Genomic DNA, 24,341 nt, shown 5'->3' on the forward strand with positions numbered 1-24,341 from the left:
AATGATGAACGATTGATAACAAGTTTCAGATTTGGACACTAGTCTAAACATCATACCAACTTATGTGAGTATTGTGGAAAGCCAGAAAGAACAGAACAAGCAATATTACAATGTCGGAGGTATGACAATAATAGGAAAATTTTAGTAGAAAACATCAGGGAACTGAAAATTAATCTTATTTTGGAAGATATTTTACAGAAGCAGTTGGGATGCAAGTTATTATAATTTTTAAAAGATACCAAGTTGAGTGACAGGATATAGTAATGAGCATGCTGATCAATACTCCATACCAGGTGGTGGTGATAATGTACCATACTGTTGTTTCCCAACCGCCAGTAAAACAAGAAGAATAATGAACTTCAATAATTTTCTAATTTGAAAATTATTGAAGTCTAAACATATAAGTTTAATACACTGAAATCATGGAAACCTCTGATTATTTATTCACTCTTAAAGGAGAAAGGCATCATTTTTTTGTATGTGCTTGTTATTCAAGTCAGGCCAGGTTGGGAGCATGCACTGGTACAGCACGTTACTGCATCCACCACACAAGAAGGCAGCACGGGATCCCACTTGAAAACTCCCTAGGCATACAGTTGTGCTTGAAAGTTTGTGAACCCTTTAGAATTTTTCTATGCTTCTGCATAAATATGACCTAAACATCATCAGATTTTAACTCAAGTCCTAAAAGTAGATAAAGAGAAACCAGTTAAACAAATTAGACAAAAATATTATACTTGGTCATTTATTTATTAAGGAAAATGATCGAATATTACATATTTGTGAGTGGCAAAAGTATGTGAACCTTTGCTTTCAGTATCTGATGTGACCCCTCTTTGCAGCAATAACTGCAACTAAACATTTCCGGTAACTTTTGCTCATTCCTGCACACCGGCGGAGGAATTTTAGCCCATTCCTCCGTACAGAACAGCTTCAACTCGAGGATGTTGGTGGGTTTCCTCATATTAACTGCTCGCTTCAGGTCCTTCCACAACATTTTGATTGGATTAAGGTCAGGACTTTGACTTGGCCATTCCAAAACATTAACTTTATTCTTCTTTAACCATTTTTTAGTAGAATAACATGTGTGCTTAGGGTCGTTGTCTTGCTGCATGACCCACCTTCCCTTGAGTTTCAGTTCATGGACATATGTCCTGACATTTTCCTTTAGAATTCTCTGAATATAACAACCATGATACTACCACCACCATGTTTCACAGATGAGATATGGCTCTTATGCTGGAATGCAGTGTTTTCCTTTCTCCAAACATAATGGTTTTCATTTAAACCAAAAATTTCTGTTTTGGTCTCATCCTTCCACAAAACATTCTTCCAATAGCCTTCTGGTTTGTCCATGTGATCTTTAGCAAACTGCAGACGAGCAGCAATGTTTTTTTTGGAGAGCAGTGGCTTTCTCCTTGCAACCCTGCCATGCACACCATTGTTGTTCAGTGTTCTCCTGAAGGTGGACTCATGAACATGAACATTAGCCAATGTGAGAGATTCCTTCAGTTGCTTAGAAGTTACCCAGGGGTCCTTTGTGACTTCGCCAACTATTACATACGTTGCTCTTGGAGTGATCTTTGTTGGTCGACCACTCCTGAGGAGGATAACAATGGTCTTGAATTTCCTCCATTTGTACACAATCTGTCTGACTGTGGATTGGTGGAGTCCAAACTCTTTATAGATGGTTTTGTAACCTTTTCCAGCCTGATAAGCATCAACAACTATTTTTCTGAGGTCCTGAGAAATCTCCTTTGTTCATGCCATGATACACTTCCACAAACATGCATTGTGAAGAGCAGACTTTGATAGATCCCTGTTCTTTAAATAACACAGGGTGCCCACTCACACCTGATTGTCATCCCATTGATTGAAAACACCTGACTCTAATTTCACCTTCAAACTAACTGCTAATCCTAGAGGTTCACATACTTTTGCCACTCACAAATATGTAATATTCGATAATTTTCCTCAATAAATAAATGGCCAAGTATAATATTTTTGTCTCATTTGTTTAACTGGTTTCTCTTTATCTACTGTTAGTAATTGAGTGAAAATCTGATGATGTTTTAGGTCATTTTTATGCAGAAATATAAAAAATTCTAAAGGGTTCACAAACTTTCAAGCACAACTGTACATGTTGTCCAGTCCCATCTCCCAGGAAATTACTATATGCCTCAGCCAGGTATTATGTGGGCATCCCATGCCCTTGTTCTGGTCCAGCTGCTCGGGTCCTCAACAATGAGGATCCTGTAGGCTGGATTACCTTTTGGGAATCATGCCACATGGCCGTATTTCCATAAATGATGCTCCCTCAAAATGCAGGTAATGTACCTCATTCAGGACTCCGTGAGCAAACACTCATTCAACACAAAGTCAAACTAGCGGTACCCAAGGATTCTCTGAAGAGACAAAGTACAGAATTAGTCCAGTCTTTGTCTCAGGTCACTGGATAGCGACCACATCTCGCAACCATATAGCAAAACAGGAAGTCCACCAGGACTCTGAAGACTTGGACCTTCATCAATTTGCAAAGATATCAGCAGCGCCACACACCCTTTTCCAACGACCTCATGATCTATGCTCTCCCAATTCTTGTACTGACCTCATAGGAAGAATCACTAGAGACATGAATATGAGGTAAGTAAACAAGGTGTAACAACATTTAAAACAAGGTGGGTACTCTGTCTGCAGATAGACATACTGCTGATGGCTGTGTCCATTAAATTTTGAGTTTTCCTAAAGTTTTCACTGTAATACTGTGCTATTAGCAGTATAATAAATTTCTGTATTTCATTAAAAATATTTTAAAAATCAATACAGTATTAAATATTTTAGAAACCAAGAAATTATCAGAGCTAAAAAGCAAAATTACTAGAATAAATGAAGAACATGCCAGGCTTCCAAGCGAGGCTCTACATAGGAAAAGGCAGGCTCTGCATTCAGAACTCAACCTCTTGAAAACTAAAGAAACTGAACATCTAATTTACAAATCCAGACATCATTACTATGAACACGGAGAGAAAGCTAATAAGCTTTAAGTTCAACAAATCCACAAGCAAGAAGTTCGCAACGCAATCCCAGTAATCACCAACATGAACGGAGACAAAATCATCGACCATAAAAATATAATGCACACATTTGGAGACTACTAAAAATACTTATATTCTACTTCTTCTAGTTTAAAGAAGACAGCACACAATCTAATACATTTCTAAATACATTACAGATACCACAAATAGATACTCTTAGTGCGGAGGAACTGGATAAACCTCTGGCGCTATCAGAATTACTAGATGCTATAAAGTCACTTCAACGCGGGGAAAGCAGCAGGCACTGATGTCTTCCCTGCAGAATTTTATAGAAACTCTCTGCTCAGCTAGCTCCCCTCCTATTAGCAACATTTACAGAAGCTAGAGACAATCAAACTCTTCCTCAGACTTTTTGCCAAGCATTAATCACCATCTTTCCTAAACAAAATAAGGACTTATTACAATGTGCATCATACAGACCAATTTCACTTCTGAATAATGACGTTAAGATACTCTCAAAAATCATACCAAGAAGGATGGAGAAAGTGCTCCCTTCAGTAATATCATAAGATCAAACTGGATTTATCAAGGTTCGACACTTATCTTCCAATCTTCGACACCTGCTTAATGTAATATACTCACCAACAAAGTCAAACACCCCAGAAATATTATTATCATTGGATGCAGAAAAAGCATTTGACATGATTGAAAGGAAATACCTTTTCACAACATTAGAGAAATGTGGAACATTTGTACATGGATCAAAACTACTGTATACCAATCCAGAAGCTTCAGTTTGTATCAACAACATTTGTTCAGACTACTTTAAACTAGAACAAGGTACCAGACAGGGATGCCCCTTATCACCACTGCTATTTGCAATCGCCATTGAACCATTGGTGGTTCACTGTCGAAATGCTGATCAGATAAAGGGGATTATCAGAGAAGGACTGGAACAGAAAATTTCTCTATATGCAGATGATATGGTACTGTATATATCAGACCCACAAAAGTCTGTGCCTGCAGTCTTAACAGCACTTACAGAATTTCAAAAGATCTGTGGTCTCAGAATTAATCTGAAAAAGAGTGTACTCTTTCCAGTGAATTTTCAAGCATATAGTATTAGATTAGACACCCTACCTTTTATCATTGCAGAACAGTTTAAATACCTAGGAGTAAACATCACAAGTAAACATAAAGCTCTTTATCAACAAAATTTTGCCGTCTGCATGGAAAAAATTAAGCAAGACTTGCATAGATGGTCAACCCTTCATCTCACTCTAACTGGAAGAATTAACTTTATTAAGATGAATATTCTTCCTAAGCTTCTTTTTCTATTTCAAAACATTCCAATATACTGTACATCAATAAATCATTTTTTAAGCAATTAGATTCAACAATAACCTCATTTATTTGGAACTCAAAACATCCACGTATCCAAAAGCGACCCTACAAAGACCAAAGGCAGAAGATGGCATGGCTCTACCTAACTTTCAGTTTTATATTCCCTGCTTTGTGCCCCAATAAATGCAAGTTATCGGCAATATACTGATAACCCAATTATGCTTCACTCACTCAGAATATGGAACCAATGTCGAAAGCATTTTAAGATGCAGAAACTTTTATCTGTGGTACCTCTGCAAGAGAACCACCTCTTTCAACCTTTGCAAACATATGCAGTTTTTAATATCCGGAAAAAAATTGGGATCAACTTGCTTAGAGATCTTTATATAAACAACATCTTTGCATCCTATGAACAATTACATTCCAAATTTAACATTCCAGCTACACATTTCTTTCACTATCTTCAAATTAGGAACTTTGCTAAACAGAACCTGCCCAATTTTCCTCATGTTGCACCCTCATCCATGCTGGAAAAAATATTGCTCAATTTCAAGGACTTAGACACCGTCTCTGCAATATATAAAATTATTTTACAGTCCCTCCCTTTCAAAGATCCACGAGGACAATGGGAAAAAGATCTCTTAATCAATATATCAGAAAAGAAGTGGTAAATACCAATGCAGAGAATTCACTCAAGCTCCATATGTGCAAAGCATACAATTATTCAACTTAAAATTATATATCGAGCACATCTGTCTCGCCTAAAACTCTTCAAAATGTTTCCAGGGCAGGGTCCAACCTGTGAATGCTGCAATCAAGTCCTAACCTCACTGGGTCACATGTTTTGGTCCTGCACCAAATTAACATCACTCTGGACCAAAATTTTTAATTACCTTTCAGACAGCCTTGTTCTCACAATCCCTCCTAACCCATTAATAGCTGTGTTTGGGGTTCTTCCAGATGGTTTTAAAGTGGAGAAGGACAAACAAACTGTGATTGCATTCACTACACTTTTGGCATGCAGTCTTATTTTGCTAAACTGGAAGAATCCTAACTCTCCTCTTTTAAGTGGGAAACCAATGTTTTATACTATCTGTTATTGGAAAAAATCAAATACTCAGTTAGAGGATCTATACAGATTTTTTTCAAAACATGGCAGGATCTCATCAATAATATTTTAGAATAAGCTTTTAAAGCACTGAGGAAGCTATTATTTCCGCATTTCTATTTCTTCTCCATTCATCTCAATTGCTTTTCAAACTCATCAATTTAGGTATGTTTACAAGCCTTAAATTTTACCCCACTGGCCATGCTCTCTCTCTCTCGGGGGTGAGGGTTGACTTGTTCTCAATCCTACTTTTTGTAAAAAGTGATTGATTTGTATGGAATGATTACAATAAAATTAATAAAAAAATAAATTTAAATTAACATAATATATTTTATAGACTTAGCACAATGCTTAGGAAAGGATTTTTACCCATCACTCAATGTGACAAGGTTACCATCACCGCAACATTCAGTTACCTTCTAAAAATCCATTTTAAGTTGTACAAAGTAATATTCTGATTGTAATACACTGAAAAGTGAAACCAGTACTATAGTCAATTTGTGTAACTCTTATTATTATTATTTTTTTTTTAGAAGGTACAGTGGTTGGCCATGATCCCTAACAACTAATGGTCTAGTCATTGTGTGTCATTTCCATGCTTTTCCCAAAATATTCAAGAATTAGGTCTGGATACTCCAGTGTACTGCCACACATCCTAAAGGTGTGAATGTTAGGATAATTGTGATTAATATGTCTTCCACTGGAAAGACATGCTGACCACCTTGTGTTTGGGATAGTGCCCTGTTCTCTAAGAACATGTAATAGAAAAAGTGGATAACTTTCTGTTATCTGTAGATTTTATTTCTTTTTCATTCTCTTCCATGCACTAGAATTATTGACTTGTGTGACTGAGTGTGCCCTACAGTATAACAACATCTACTGACACGGTAGGTTCCTCTCTTATACCCATGTTGTTTGTTGCAGGTGCAAGCTTTTGATAGCTCCAGAAATTAAATACTGTAAGTTGTTTATATGTAGAAGATATTTTAATTGTTAGCTATATGCCAGTCATTATTATGGAGGTATTTAATGATTTTCTAGTTTTGTTTTCTTTATTTTTGTTAATAAATGTTATATGTTTAAAATGAACTTGATTTCTGTGATTTTGCTCATTTTAAAAACTTAGATAATTTTATAATATCACAATCTGAGATCACAGGTAGTACCAAATAATAACTGAAACATCTTTTTTAGTTCAATTTCTGTTTGCATAGTTAAAGAAACTGTACTTTGTTGAAAACCATGAGCTATAGTATGTATTGTTCACATTCTTTGTCTTACATTATTTTTTTAGTTATGCCACTTTTCTTTAAAGCAGTTTTTAAAGATTGTCTTGATTCCTCAAATATGGCTTTCACTTTTAGTCTAAATTTTAATATTATTAATCCACATTAGCTAAAATACCTCCTCCTCATCTTTCCTGTGTTGGCTCTATGTTTGAATTTATTTAACTGAGCTAGATTCTTTCTGAATAATCACTGTATTTCAGAAACTGTGTAGTAACTCATGTGTCTAGAGTGCTCATAAAACTTAATTTGTTAGTCTGTTATGTGAGCATGCAGCAGTTTACTTTTTTAATTGTAGATAGTTGCTCTAGAGAATTAATTTTGTTATTTTATTTTGCAAATTAAATTATCTTTGAAAATTTTAATGACTTTTATTCATCCGGCTCTCTCTGGGTTCTTAGAAAAGATTAATAGTAAATGTCAATTAATGAGGCAGTCTGTTGCTGCAGAACAGATCTTTCTCAATACAATTTAAATAATTGGAACTAATATGGTCAGCACAGAAACCTCCCCCACCATTCCTCCATATTTTCAACTGTTTTGCAGAAATAGTGTGGTTAGGGGTGCTGTCCCTGAATGCATTGTAGCAGCAAACAGCACAAAAAAAAATGAACCTGCAGTAGACTGCTGACTGCACTGCATATAAAACGCATTCATAATATATAATAACAGAGCTTCTGTTGTTTGAATTTTCCTTTCATGGTTTATTTACAGGTGGCACAATGGCACAGTGGGTAGCGCTGCTGCCTCGCAGTTAGGAGACCCGGGGTCACATCCCAGGTCCTCCCTATGTGGAGTTTGCATGTTCTCCCCGTGTCTGCGTGGGTTTCCTCTGGATGCTCCAGTTTCCTCCCACAATCCAAAGACATGCAGGTTAGGTACATTGGCGATTCTAAATTGTCCCTAGTGTGTGCTTGGTGTATTGGTTTGGGTGTGTGTACACCCTGCGGTGGGCTGGCACCCTGCCCAGGGTTTGTTTCCTGCCTTGAACTCTGTGTTGGCTGGGATTGGGTCCAGCAGACCCCCGTGACCCTGTGTTCGGATTCAGCGGGTTAGAGGATGGATGGTTTATTTACATGTTGCAAAAACAGAGAAACAAACAAAAATTTAAAGTTTTGAATGGAAAGCCACACTTTTCATTATAAGTATACAATCCATTAACAAAAGAAATGCACTATTCCACCATAATTTATATTGGATAGAATATTCAAATTACTGTGTATAAATCAGAAGCACTTCTTATTCTTTTGCAATTTCCTATTCACATGTCACTCTTTCAGCACATAAAGGACATAATATACATCTACTTACAAATATAAAACAAGATATAACAAACTGAGAAAATATACACTTTTATGTTAATTTATTTCTAAATATGATAGTTTAACCTAGTTAAGCACAAAATGCTGAAAAAGAGAAGAATAACATATATGATTATTCTTAGGTAACATGACTTTGGATACATTGCCTTGAGTAGTAATATCTAAAGTGATCAAATTTGTGCCAGTTCTTACATATATATATATATATATGAAAAGCAATGTTTAATATATTCATAGATCCATAAATATTTGTAAACTAATTTTGTAAAAATGAGGGCAGCACAGTTAGAATTCGTTTCTTGAAGCTCCAGAAAGACTGGGTTTGATTTCTGTGCCTGCACTTTGCATTCTGTCTCATGATTTCATGAGATATTGCTCCTACCCAAAGACACTTGTATTAGGTTAAATGTTCTTATGTTTGGTGGTATGTATGTTTGCTTTTAATGGATTAGATGATTAGATTTGGATCTTTCTTTGCCACTAATGTTATTATGATATCTCTGGTTTCCTGACTCTCTGAACTAGACAATTTGGGCACTGAAAATGGATAGATAACCTTTACATAGCAGAGTGGCTGGGAGCCAGAGCCTATACCAGCAGGAACCAAATGGCATGGTCAATCCATTAGTCTTTAACAGAAGCACACATGAATATGAGAAGAACATGTAAAATCCACCACAAACTGAGCTAGGATTCAAGGGCAATGAGGCAGAAACTCTGTTTGCTGAACTAGCACACTGCTGAACAGTCTATTTCATCATCAGAACATACTTAATCATCTTTGCTTGTACTTACCACTTTGACATACACATGCAAAACATGAAATATATATGCAAAGTAGTGCCTAAAATATCTAGAACATAATTAAACTGGTAATAAAAAAAGCAGATTGTAAAAATCAGGCAGATACTACTGGAAACATGTTCGGGTAATGTTTCCATGCACTTTTCAAAAAATAATGTCAAATGAAAATGTGCCAAAGAAGTTCAACACGGCAATAACCATTAACTGGATATGGCATATTCATTATGCTTGAGTAAGATAGTCGCTATGCATTGCAAAAATTAGCAATGTTCTAAATGAACTGTGATTTAAAAGAGAGGGAAATTCAACTGACTCATTTAAAGCAAGTTTCTTCATCTTTTACTTGATTTATAACAAGTATCATTAAATTTGTATAGAAACTACATCTAGCAAAATGTAAAAGTAATCAATTTTATTCTGTTTTACTTACAAAGATTATTCAATACACAAACACTCAGAAAAGACATAAAAAAATCCACTATAGGAACTTAGGAAAATAATTTATCGATGTTTTATTTGGCAGCACTACTATGTATTTACAAACATCTAACTTCACAAGGTTAAGGTTAATTTAGAATATACAGTATTTTAGAGGAGAAGTTTATAGAGGCAATTAGTAGTGCTGAAATTTGGACAAGAATGAGTGTTTGCTACAGGACATGCTGTATGAACTAAAAGAAGTCTTCAGATACAGGGAAAGAGTTCATGAATATAGAAATAAGGTACTGGATGTTCACCAGCAGCAAGAATAAAAGCAAAATGCAGCACCTAGCCTTAGTGATAACCAACACTCACTTACTGTATCAAGGATAGAAAAGCTATCAGAGCAATGGAATATAAAGTCTTTGAAAAACAAGGAGACATAAAAGTATAACATTTTAATTTTTCACTACTTTTCCCTTTGTCTGCTTGTTTTACCTCTGACTACTACTGTAGTTTTTCGCTCCTCATCCCAAGGGTGTGCTGGGTTTGTTAACTGGTACATCTGAAGTGACCCAGTATGAATGATTTTTAGTGCATGCATGATCTTCTTCTATCTCCCTGTAACCCTAAACTGGATTACATGAGTTTTCATATATATATATATATATATATATATATATATATATATATATATATATATATATATATATATATATATATATATATATATATATATATATATATATATATATATATATATATATATATGGAAGAGTTTCCTGTTGGTTTTCAATAATAATTAATTGTTACCTAATACCTACTAAAACATTGGTTTCATGCAGGTGTTACTAAGTGGAAACAATCATTCTTTGTGGTATTGATTGGTTTCATATCTTAGACCCAGTCACAGCCTGTGTAGAGCTTTTCAATCTGCCCATGCTTGCATGGATTTATTCTATAGGTACGGAGATTTTTCTCTCACATTCCAAAATCTTCTGTGTCACAATAACTTGCATCTCTAAATTGGCTATATGTGTTTGAGTGCACAAAAGTAAATTGTGATAGTCTGGTGCTGTGTGTAAGGTAAATTCCTGACTTGCATCCACTACTGTTGAAATTGGCTCTAGCCCCAGCAACCCTAAACTGGCAAAAAACACATAAAGATGAATGACTGAGACATGATTATCATACTTTGAATTCAATATATAGAATGAACTAAAGTTCTTGGCTTCATTAATGTTGTTGAATATTATTGAGGATTACACTTGATCCATGCATGGAGTTTGCATGTTCTCGCCATGTATGAGTTAATTTCGGGTGCTCTGGTTTCCTCCCACAGTCCAAAGACATGAAGGTTAGGTGTATTGGCAATGCAAAAAGGGCTCCTGAGGTATTGTGTGTGTGTGTGTGTTCACTCCATGAGGTGCTGGTGCTCTGTCCAGGGACTGTTTCTGTCTTGTGCTTGATGCTTGCTAGGATAGTCATCAGGTTCCCAGCAGTCTTGCTCTGGATAAGTGGGTTTGGCAAATGGATGGATGGATGGATGGATGGATTATATGTTTCCAAACTTCCTTTGTTAGGGTTGCAGTACAAACCAATCCTTATATTTACAGGTATAACCTCAATAACAGCATGCTGCATCAAAAGCTGCTTTTGAGAGCTGCCAAGATTACATAATAAAATCATTTTAACAATTTAACAGTTTAATATTGGGAATGGAAACCCATGTAGCAGATACAAGAGATGCATAAAGATTAGCCACCAGGTATCCTTGGAAAGACTGTAATATTTGTTTTGTATGTGCTACAATTCTTAATTATTGTTACCACTTATTTAACAGCATGCAAGTCTTAACAGATTAAGCTACTAAACTTGTCAATGTGTATGGAATATTGAAGGGAAATGGCAAATTTCCATGTTTAATTTTTCAGTGATACAAACTCTTTTTCCAAATAAAAAATGACATTACCTCCTCCAATATGCTAGTTCACAAACACTGAATATCTAGAACATTAAAGTTTTCTTCTGAATTAGCTAATGCGTGTATTTGCATGAAAAACAGGTTTCTTGTCACACCTCTCCCAGGCTGGTTAAAGTATTTAATTCTATGCAAAGTATCCCAAATATTTAATATAATTGCTTCAGTCTAAAATTAAGACATCTGGGTTTGTTTTCAAAACATTACTGAGCTTTAAATTGTGTTGAGTGCTGCCCGGTTGTTTTGCAAATTCTTAAACAGAAGCATTGTCTTTTGTAACAAAATTGCAAAAGCTAAAAAGTTAACTCAATGCTTTAAAGCAGGCATGTCAAACTCACTACCATTGGTGGGCCGCTTCGACTGCCATACGTGCGTCAGCGGGCCACACTGTAACAAATACTATTATACTGTTATACAAAGTTATTGTAGCTTTCTTTCCAATACTGAAAACTTTAAAGAAAAGCAATTTATTTCCATACACTCTCCGTACAACAGTGTACAATTAGAGTCTTAGCCTCTTAGCTAGGTCCTTATATTATTATATCATATTCATTGCTTATATAGGAGTCTTACAGTGGGAGATCTATTTCTTTTGTCTCGACACTTGGCATCTCTTGTTAGTAACCAGTTCGGCAATATCAGGCTTGAAATCTTGTGTAGCTGCAACTTTTATGAGGGATGAAAGGTGCTCAACAGTAAGTTTTCAGCGATATGGGGTTTTGGTAGCTTTCATTAACGAAAACAATTTCTCACAAAAGTAAGTGCTTCCCAACATAGACAGTACTCTCGATGCCAACTTACGGATCTGCACATACGAGGGTGGCAGGTAAGCATACAAGCCTGGCACACCAACTTCATTGTATTTTGCTTTCAGAATAGAATCTGATTGCAGTTCAATCAATTCCATTTGGATATTCTCAGGCGCATTTTCAACGTTGTAAGAGAACAGCGCAAAGTCTTGTTCGTGTGAACTGAAATCAGGAAAACGCTCACCGAATTCATTGCTCAGTAATTCAACTTGGAAAACAAATCCTCCAAAAATCAAATTTTACTTTACTAAGTTTACTTCAAAGTTTATATTGTAAAATAAGCCAATATGCAAAAAGCCACCTGACCTACACTAATTTTACAAACTCAAAATCACAAACATGTCTTAATAAACAACTCACCAACATCTCGCGTCCACTTCAGATCTTCAGCTGTAGTCTGCACTAACTGTTCGTTACAATACTAGCACAAAATTACATAAAACTAGAGCAAAAAAATTTGAAAATATGCAGGCTGTTACTACTCGTGATGATCAGTTCTGCCCAGTGGCCAGTCTCAGCAGCCCAGCCAGTACTGTAGCCTAGCAGGGGAGGCTCTAGGCTTGTGGCAGCCCTGGGCAGAGAAAGAATCGGTGGCCCCTTCGCCTGCCAATGTCAATATGGTATCTAATGCATGGCACATGGCCACGTCCTTTGCAGACACTGCATAGCCGCCTTGTGCTCATGACACGCTTCTATATGCGCGTGTCCGTAACTTGAAAACCAAGTGGCTGCCCATTATATTCTCATTATGGCAGAACGTTATAATACTACATATTGCTTACTGCTCCAACTCTAGCGACATTAGTAAATACAGCGTACTAATTAACAAGAAACACAATGTTTTTCGGCCACATTGCCGTCAGCTATGTTGTTATTTTCTCTTTCTGTTTTATATTCAATATATATTGGCGTGGCGGCACTGTGCAAGTGCACAGTTTGCACATGCCTAAGGCCGCCCCTGCACCAGGCTGCTGCAGCCTAGCACTTCAGTTGTGACGTTGCAGCTCATTAACTTTGTTCAAAGCTCATGGCTATACTAGTAGATGATGTTTCCAGTACCGTAATGCCATGGGAAAACGCACTTTTTTCAGAAGGCAGAAGTAAGAAAAGTCAATAAGTAACGCCGAAGATGCAGAAGGATTCAATTACAAATGATAGTAACCATTTTGTACAAGTTCAGTGCTAACTAGGATCTGTCATGCGGGCCACACAGATTTCTCTTGTGGGCCGCGTATTTGACATACCTGCTTTAAAGTATATGTGGCCAGATCTAAAAATGTATGTGCAATTCAGTGAAGTTCCTGAGGTTGGCCACACAATGCTCCCCATGCACATCTGAAGATTAGGGGAAGGATGCAAAATTAAAGAACAAAAATCTAAAACTCACACAGTCATTTATCATAAATTAAAAGTTGTATGCATCTACAGAACTAATGAATGTTGCATAATTACTAGTGTTTTCTTGAGAGGTGCAAGTTGGTTTACAAGGTCATGACAAATTAAAACTAATTACATTCAGTCCTACTTAAAAGTAACCTCCATTCAGAACTCATTCATGTCTTAAGCAATAATCTAAAAAGTCAAATTAAATCTACCCAATCATCTACTGTATTTCTCAGACCATCTAACTAGTTTCAGGTCACAGGAGGGTAGGAGGCCCTACAAATGGCAAAAACATGGAACAGTGGTGAACCTTCCCAGGAGTGGCCGGCCGACCAAAATTCAAAAAAAAAAAAAAGTCAAAGTGAACTTTATTGTCATCTCAACCATATACAAGTATACAGATAGAAGAAATTGCGAAGCTCAGGGTCCACAGTGTAACAACATGATGTGCAAATAGTAAATTAAAAATAGAATAAAAATTTTAAAATTTATAATTAAAACACAAACAAACAAGACAAGACATTGTGCAAAGATAGGACAAACAAGTAGCAGCAATATTGATGTGTAAGATATGTAATATAATAAGTAAATAAATAATAAATAATAGATATAGATAATACAGAAATTATCAGTGTATGATAATAGTTGTTTAAGACGTGTGTAAACAATGACAGGTCAGAATGTTTCATAAATCCTTAGAGGTCAGTATGAGATTTTCAGTTCTTTGCAGGATAGTGGTTTTCATGTATAAAAGTTCTGTTTTGTAGAGGAGGTTGAGGCCGTGTGGAAGGTCCCAGGGGGCAGCCTGGTGTTAAGGAGTCTAACAGCTTGGGGGTAAAAACTCTCCTGCAGCCTCGCAGATTTGGCTTTGATGCTGTAATATCTTCTCTTGGATGGCAGAAGTGTGAAAAGTCCATGTGAGGGGTGTAAGGGGTCCTGCACAATGCTGCAGGCCTTGCGGACACAGCGTTTGTAAAATATGTCTTGTAGTGAAGGGAGAGGCACCCCAATAATGTTCTCTGCTGTCTTCACTATCCTTTGCAGGCGCTTGCGGTCGGATATGTTGCAGTTGCCATACCAGACAGTGATGCAGCTGGTCAGGACACTCTCTATGATGCCTCTGTAGAACATGGTGAGCGCAGAGACGACTCATCCGAGAGGTCACAAAAGACCCCAGGACAACGTCTAAAGAACTGCAGGCCTCACTTGCCTAAATTAAGGTCAGTGTTCACGACTCCACCATAACACAGAGACTGGGCAAAAACGGCCTGCATGGCAGATTTCCAAGACGCAAACCACTGTTAAGCAAAAAGAACATTAGGGCTTGTCTCAATTTTGCTAAGAAACATCTCAATGATTGCCAAGACTTTTGGGAAAATACCTTGTGGACTGATGAGACAAAAGTTGAACTTTTTGGAAGGCAAATGTCCGGTTACATCTGGCGTAAAAGGAACACAGCATTTCAGAAAAAGAACATCATACCAACAGTAAAATATGGTGGTGGTAGTGTGATGGTCTGGGGTTGTTTTGCTGCTTCAGGACCCGGAAGGCTTTCTGTAATAGATGGAACCATGAATTCTACTGTCTACCAAAAAATCCTGAAGGAGAATGTCCGGCCATCTGTTCGTCAACTCAAGCTGAAGCGATCTTGGGTGCTGCAACAGGACAATGACCCAAAACACACCAGCAAATCCACCTCTAAATGGCTGAAGAAAAACAAAATGAAGACTTTGGAGTGGCCTAGTCGAAGTCCTGACCTGAATCCAATTGAGATGCTATGGCATGACCTTAAAAAGGCGGTTCATGTTAGAAAACCCTCAAATAAAGCTGAATTACAACAATTCTGCAAAAATGAGTGGGCCAAAATTCCTCCAGAGCGCTGTAAAAGACTCATTGCAAGTTATTGCAAACGCTTGATTGCAGTTATTGCTGCTAAGGGTGGCCCAACCAGTTATTAGGTTCAGGGGGCAATTACTTTTTCACACAGGGCCATGTAGGTTTGGATTTTTTTTTTCCCTAAATAATAAAAAACATCATTTAAAAACTGCATTTTGTGTTTACTTGTGTTATATTTGACTAATGGTTAAATGTGTTTGATGATCAGAAACATTTTGTGTGACAAACATGCAAAAGAATAAGAAATCAGGAAGGGGGCAAATAGTTTTTCACACCACTGTATATCTATACTGACTCACTCATCACTAATTCTCCAGTTTCCCGTGTAGGTAGAAAGCTAAAATTTGGCAGGCTCATTCCTTACAGCTTACTTACAAAAGTTAAGCAGTTTTCATTTTGAAATTCTTCGCGTAACAGTCAACAACATCCGAAATGTTAAACTTTCTTATTTATGGCCCCATCTTCACAAAATTTGGTAGGCAGCTACCCTGCGCTAACCGAAACCGATGTACGTATTTATTTCGGTGGTATGATGCCACTGTCGGCTGCCATATTGAACTTTCCAATGGTCTTTGTTACTTATGGACCCATCTTCAAGAAATTTGGTACACAGGTTCCCAACGCTAACTGAATCCTACTTGCGTACATATATACGGCCATAGCCTGCAGCTCAGTCGCTGTGTGAGGCTGCGTTGGGTCCCCCATCCCCCAGCCCACGTAGTTGGCTGCCTGCCTATATAAGGCCGTTTGTCGCTCCGGTCTCTTCATTCCCTTCCTTGCTTTGCCACGGTATTCACGTCTCGCTGCTGATAACTGCAGCCTTTTCATTTAATCCACAGCTTCTCTGCTGTTTTATTGTTCATTTGTTACAATTATAGTTATTGTGTAGGTATTTTAGACTTAGTTTACATTGTTCAGGTACCCATTTCCTTTATCGTTTCAATCGTACCCCCATTAACATGTCTATCGAGGTGATCACCATCGATCAAAGAACTGTCACTTACCGAGTGGTTTCCAAGCCCGGAGATGGCTCCTGCCTTTTCCATTCTCTGTGTTACGTATTGCACAGCCATATCAGGCTCACTCTTGATATCCTGAGGAACATTGTGTCTTATGTATTTTATGTATTGAATGACTGGGACAGGTTCAAGGTGTGGACTGATGAAGGTACAGGAGATTATACTACACAGGATCACTATAAGAGTGAAATGCTTAAGCCCTTCACCTATGGTTCTGCATGTGAACTGATGGCTGCCGCTGAATTGTTCGGATGTTGCTTTCAAGTGTACCGAACTGCCAAATATTTTACACCTTGGACAACCGCCAATGCCTCTTAAACATCTTAGATTCACAGGTGACGATTTCATAAAAATTTTATGGCAGTACTTCGCTGCTGCGAAGTGCGGGTATTTTTCTAGTATATAGACAGACAGACAGACAGAAGCTACTCCTCTGCCTGGAGATGACACTGTTAAGTGGATGCAGTGGATTCTTCATGATTGACAGTAGTTTGCTTAGTGCCCGTCGCTCTGCTACAGATGTTAAACTGTCCAGCTTTATTCCTACAATAGAGCGTGCCTTCTTAACAAGTTTGTCCAGGCGTGAGACGTCCTTCTTCTTTATGCTGCCTCCCCAGCACACCACCGCATAGAAGAGGGCACTCACCACAACCGTCTGGTAGAACATCTGCAGCATCGTATTGCAGATGTTGAAGGATGCCAACCTTCTAAGAAAGTATAGTCGGCTCTGACCTTTCTTACACAGAGCATCAGTATTGGCAGTCCAGTCCAATTTGTCATCCAGCTCCACTCCCAAGTATTTATAGGTCTGTACCCTCTGCAGTCTCCTCTGATGATCACGGGGTCCATGAGGGGCCTGGGCCTCCTAAAATCTACTACCAGTTCCTTGGTCTTGCTGGTGTTCAGTTATAAATGGTTTGAGTCACACCATTTAACAAAGTATCTGATTAGCTTCTTGTACTCCTCCTCCTGCCCACTCCTGATGCAGCCCACAATAGCAGTGTCATCAGCGAACTTTTGCACATGGCAGGACTCCGAATTGTTTTGGAAGTATGACGTATATAGGCTGAACAGGACCGGAGAAAGTACAGTCCCCTGCGGCGCTCGTGTGTTACTGACCACAATGTCAGACCTGCAGTTCCCAAGACGCACATACTGAGGTCTGTCTGGTGTGAGTCTACTCCCATCTCAGTCAGCTTGACCCTAAGGAGCAGAAGATTGGATAGTGTTGAAGGTGCTAGAGAAGTCCAAAAACATAATTCTTACAGCACCACTGCCTCTGTCCAGGTGGGAGAGGGATCGGCGTAACATATAGATGATGGCATCCTCCGCTCCCACCATCTCCTGGTATGCGAAATGCAGGGGGTCGAGGGTGTGGCGGACCTGTGGCCTCAGGTGGTGAAGCAGCAGCCGCTCCATGGTCTTCATCACATGTGACGTCACAGCAACAGGCTAGAAGTCATTCAGCTCACTAGGACGTGATACCTTTGGGACTGGGGTGATACAAGATGTTTTCCAAAGCCTCAGGACTCTCCCCTGTTCCAGGCTCAGGTTGAAGATGCGCTGTAGAGAACTCCCCAGTTCCAACGAACAGGCCTTCAGCAGTTGTGGCGATACACCATCTGGATCCGCTGCTTTGCTGGCATGAAGTCTCCTCAGCTCTCTGCTCACCTGTGCTTCTGTAATTGTGGGTGGGGATGTCTCACCTATGCTGGTGTCAGCAGAAGGATGGTTGGAGGATGAAGTACTCCCATGTGAGAGTGGGTTAGAGTGGTCAAACCTGTTAAAGAAGTTGTTCATTTGGTTTGCTCTATCCTCTTCTCTCTCGATGGTGGCACCCCGCTTCGAGCTGCAGCCAGTGATGATCTTCATCCCATCCCACACTTCCTTCATGCTGTTATTCTGCAATTTCTGCTCCAGCTTTCTCCTGTACTGCTCCTTTGCCGCCCTGAGCTGGACTCGGAGTTCCTTCTGCATGCGCTTGAGCTCATGCTGATCACCACCTTTAAAAGCCCTTTTCTTCTGGTTCAAAAGGCCCTTGATGTCACTTGTAATCCATGGCTTGTTGTTAGCATAGCAGTGTACTGTTCTTATTGGAACTACAATGTCCATACAGAAGTTGATGTAATCATTTGTGCAGTCAACAGCCTCTTCAATGTTCTCACTGTGTGACCCCAGCAGTATATCCCAGTCTGTAGTTCCAAAGCAGTCTTTCAGAGCCTGCTCTGCCTCAGGGGACTACTTCCTGAATGATCGTGTGGTTGTAGGTAGCGCCTTAACTCTCAGTTTGTAGTGAGGCTGAAGCAGAACCAGGTTATGATCTGCTTTCCCAAGCGCAGGCAGCGGGGTGGCGCTGTATGCGTCTTTAACATTTGCTTACACTAGGTCAATAGTCCTATTTCCCTGGGTGTTACACTCCACATACTGAGAGAAGGCAGGTAATGTTTTGTCCAGCGTTACATGGTTAAAGTCACCAGCAATTATCACAAGCACCTCAGGGTGCTGCGTTTGTAACTTAGCAACTGTGGAATGGATGACGTCACTCACTATCTCCGCGTTCACTCGAGGGGGGATGTAAACAATTACAACAATCACGTGTCCAAACTCTCTTGGCAAGTAATAGGGACGCAGACTTACAGCCAACAGTTCGATGTCCCTGCAACAATTGGAGATTTTAACGTTTATATGTCCAGAGTTGCACCAACTCTCTATTCACATAGAGAGCGAGTTTTCCTTCTTTCCGCTTCCCACAGGTATTTGCGTTTCTGTCCGCTCTAATTGTGCTAAACCCGGGTAGCTCCACATTAGCATATGGGATGGTAGTTGTTAGCCACATTTCCCTAAAACACAGCAAGCTGCATTCTCTGTAGGTTCTGACATTTTTCACCAGCACAGCCAGTTCGTCGATCTTATTTGGTAGTGAGTTCACATTTCCAAGAATCACAGAAGGCACCGACGGTTTATAACACGAATTTTTCGCAATCTAGGCACCGACGGTTTATAACGCCATTTTTTTGCAATCTATTTGGCTATATATAGATATGCTGTATATATACTTTAAATATATTGTGGCAAGTGGCTGGGGTCCATGCCCAGCCAGGATGCCCCTGCACTGTATCTTCGGGGTGAGCAGCCCTGGACGGTGTAATACCACCCCCTGGACACTAGATGGCACCACCCCCCTGGGTTGGAGAGGTGTCTCGGGTTCCCACAGGGATCCATGGGAATTGGAGTTGGGTGTAGCCATGTTGGGTCTCACAGGCACCGCCAGGGGGTGCTGTAGCTGTGACTCTGGAGCCCCTATGGGAAACATATTCACCACACCTGGAAGTGCAGGCAGAACACAGCAATCAAGCACCTGGAGCACTTCCGGGTAAACTATAAAAGGGGCCAGCAGCCACCACTCTGGGAGCCAGAATCAGGAGGAGGAGGATGAAGTTGCCAGGGAGGAGTGGTGGAGGAAGAGAAAAAGTACCAGAGTGTGTTTGTAACATCTGTAACATTAACCAAACAATTTTAATAGCTTTTACTCAGTCTGTTATATCTGTATTTAACATTTTTTTGCTCATTCTTCTTTACAAAATCTTCAATATGTTCTCCATATTAATTGATAGTCTTTTATAAACAGCCTGATAACACTTTTATGGATTTGAGATGTAAATGTTGACTGAACTATTGCAAACTAAGGTATTTCCACCTTTGGGAAAATTTGTTAGATTGTTAGGATTATTGCTATGCTATAAGACCCTGTTCAGTGGTAGAGGGACTAATGTTCTCTAGCATTTTGTAGTACAATTATAGTTACATTTATAATAATGAGGCATCTATGTTAAAGAACTTAAAGTAATCCAAACTATAACAATCTTGCCACCTTTCTACACAGTGGTTATAAAGTTTATAGTGGTGGAAGGTAGTGATAAGATTTGTCAAAATATGCTAGTTTTAAGGTTTTCTCCAGAAAAAAAATGAATAGTATGTTGATTCTTCCATATAACTTTCTAACAGAAATCTACAGGGTTATTTAGATGGACTTTTGCTAAAATAATGCAGGCAGTGATGTTCTTTTTTGAGATTAAGTGATTCTGAACGTCTAATGCTATAAAGTCAAAGAACAAAGAAATTACAAGGGAAACATTTGTTGTCCTTAAACTTGCACAACTAGGAAATGTAGGAAGTGCATGATGCTAGCAATGGCATAGAACCAACTGTGGAATAAATTACTAAATTGTGTGGTAGACAGTAGAACTAGGGACATGATGTTATACTGGAGAATCTAGGAGAATAGGATTGGCAAATTTATTGCACTCATCAAAATTGTTCCAATGTTCTACTATGCAAAACCAAACAATATTTCTGTCATGCAATACCATTTTTAAAATTGCCTACTCATATTTTAAAGTTGGAATTCATCCATGTTACCCAGGGAGGTAAATTACATCATCCTATTTAATGTTTATATTCCTCGCCTGCAGAGGGGGACCTAGCAATGGAAATGATTCATTCTGTTGCCAACACTTTAATGATGACTCATTCTGACCCTTCAGTTATAATATTGGTGACTCCAATCATGTTCATTCAATCAGTTTGTGACTTGTCCCACTCAAGGAAATAACAAACTAGACCTACTGTATTCAAATGTTAAAGATGCCTTTAAGTGTAATCTACTTGCTTCTTTAGTCAAATCTAACCACAACCTGATTAATCTTATTCCCAGGTACAAGCCTGATATTAGATTGCAAACTATAATAGTGAGGAATTGGAGCCTGGAAGATCAAATGGCTCTGAATGACTGCTTCCAAATGACAGACTGGGAAATGATGTGTAAGTCAAATGAAGACAATATTGAGGAACTCTATCGTTGTATCAAAGACTATATTAACTTCTGTGTTGACACAGCATACGATAGTGTGTTGCTTTCCAACAAACAATCCTCGGATTACTAAGGAGCTAAAAGGTCTCTGAAATAAGTAAAAGATGCCATTCAAATCTGGTAATAAAGAGGATCTGAAGGATGTACAGCGTGTGCTAAACAAAAAGCTCAGTGAAGGAAAGGAAGCTTACAAAGCTAAAATAGAAAGCAGACCCTCTCAAAATAACATGAATGATGTCTAGAATGGACATCCACTAATGAACCTGATCACGTGACCACAGCACCCTTCCATTCAGAACAACTTTATATACTTATGCACAAATACATTGAGATCGCAAATAAATAAAGTTGCACTTGAAAAGAAAATACCTACAATAAGATTGCATCACAACTATTATCATATACAATATAATTTACAAAATGCCCAGTCGGGACGCCTCTTCTGTATATGGTCCAGGGGAAAGAGGCATGGACTGATCAGTAAGTCCCCGGGATGCTAGATGACAGCCCCCCTAGGTGGCAGTGGTGCCTCAGATTCCTGCAGGGCTCCATGGGAGATGGAGTTCTCTACAAACCTGTGGGGATCCGGGGGTGCCACCAGGGGGCGCTGAAGTGGTTCCTGAACCCATGTGGGCGGTTCTTCCACCACTCCCGGAAGTGCAGCCAGAAATGGGTCATCAAACATTTGGAGCACTTCCGGGTGGGTCATAAAAGGAGCCAGCAGCCACCACTCCGGGAGCCAGAGTCGGGAGGAGGGAAACAAAGATTGCCGGAGAGGAGTGGTGGAGAAAGAAAGAGAAAAAGAAGAAGAAAGTATTAGTATTGTTTCTGCTTAGTGCTTGGAGTATGTTGTGCTTGTGGGAATGGGAAAGTCATTGCCCACAGGCAGAAGAAAAGAAAAATAAAAACATTTATTTGTTTTATAAATGTGCCTCTCATGTCTGTCTGTGTTGGGTCAGGCATCGAAATAGTGCCTTTTGTCACAATACATATATTTTGTGACAGCTACACTGCCATCAAAATTACAAAGATTTATGTTAACCATATTCAAGTAGAATTTAATAAATCTTGTAATTTTCCATTTACATTTTTTAAGTCAAAAATGTATTTTATATCCTGCATGTTACCTCAGACTCAAACTTGTGAAATACACCATGATTTAATTGTCTAAGACATCTGTTTAAGTACTATTTCCATAGTAATTTAGGAATCACTCTCTACTAATACCACTAATTTGTGAACTGGTCGTTCTAGAAAGGGTGGTTGTGTCAGACATTCACCTTTCTTTTTTTGAATCCCTTTATCCTATTTGAATCTTAGCCTTTTGTACTAAGCCATCATCATCTCAACTTGCTTCTATGATTCTGGCAAATTTCCACTCATTTCTGGGAAAATTGTCCTCTTTGACAATTACTACATCTGCAACTCGTTTTTCTTTTGGGAGTATGCCACTGTTGTCTAAGGCTTAGGGTTGTCAGGTATTCCTTGTGCTATCTGCTCCAGAACTGCTCTGACAAGTACTGCATTCTACACCACCTTTTCTTGGCATATAAAATCTTCTGTGACAAACTTGCCAGGAGGTGGAAGAGGCACAAAGGTCTTCATTGAGCATTGAGCAAATGATTGGGTGTTAAAGGCTCAACACTCATTGATTGACATGGCCTCGTGGAAAAATGTCCTAAGTGAAGAGTCATCTAGTCTTCCTGCAACTTGTGTCAGGACAAAGCTCATCACACTCCTAACTGTTCGTATTTTGCATTCCCTAACTCCTCACATGTGACTTGCCTCGGAAACATTCATCAGAAAGTCACACTGGTTTCTCGCAAGATAAGCTGTGATTCTTTTCTTGTCTAACTCCAACAGACCTTTCTCTATCTCATTCCCTGATCCAAGGAAATTCGTACCTTGGTCTGACTGGATCTGCCTCACTGCTCCTCTAATTGCTATAAAGCTTCTCAAAGCATTTAATATGTGAATGGCTCTAGAGCTTAAGCATGTGAGCAACAGACCATATCTCTTGAATTCCTCCCCCCCTTGTCTTGTATGGAAGGGTCCAAAAAAGTCAATTTCAACATACCAGAATGGAGGAGAAGGTTCTATTCAATCAGCAGGCAGATCTGCCATGTGTTGTTCCTCATTTGGTCTGCATCTTTCTTCAGGTGACACAATATTTAATATGCTTGGCCACTACCTTACTGACACCTATTATCCAATATCCACTTGCTCTAAGTACATTTAGAGTTTGCCCTCTGCTTTGGTGCTGGGTTTTCTTGTGACAGTGATCAAGTGCTGGATGTTTCAAGTCAAATGATGTGGAAGATTGTCTCAATCACCCTCCAACCCTGAGCAGTTCATTTTTAAGGAACAGGTCAAGTTGGTACATCTTGTGAGTTTTTCATAGCTTGGCAGAATTTAGACTGAAGCACTTCAGCTCCTCTTGAAGGCCTCCCTTCATGCTGCCTTTATGAGTACAAAGGCGACTATTCTTCATTCTTCTACGCTAATAGGTCCTATTTGGACTTTATTTGCCAGCCTAAGAATTCTAGCAACAACATTAAGGACTGTATTTTAATCTGAGAATGTTGAGAATCTTTCAAGAAAACTTTCCTTTCAGAAATATTAGACTTCAAGTGCCTTACCTCTGGGTCACCTATAAGTAGCTCTAGGGATCCTAGGCTTATGACAATCCCCTGTTCCCATAGGAACTTAGGTCCTGTGAACTAATGCGAAGCAATCAAGTCTGCCACCTTGAAACCCCTGAGGCTTGATCTGCTGGATTTTGACTTGTTTCAACGTAGAACCATTGGCTTGGATCTGTATTGTCTCTTATTTTCTGAATACAATTAGTTACAAAAATGTGGAAGCGCCAAGCTTCATTTTTGATATACCCAAGCGCTACCTTCAAATCTGTCCAGAAGAATTCCTATCTATCTTCAGTTCTAGCTCCTCTCTAAGGATGCTATTCATTGCAGCAGAAACTGTAGCCACAGTCAGCTCAAGGCAAGGTATGTTAATAACCTTTGTGGGTGCCACTCTGGCTTTACCCATGATCAGAGCACAGTGC

This window comes from Polypterus senegalus, chromosome 4 (genome assembly GCF_016835505.1).
Source record: "Polypterus senegalus isolate Bchr_013 chromosome 4, ASM1683550v1, whole genome shotgun sequence".
In the NCBI taxonomy this organism is placed as follows: domain Eukaryota; kingdom Metazoa; phylum Chordata; class Cladistia; order Polypteriformes; family Polypteridae; genus Polypterus; species Polypterus senegalus.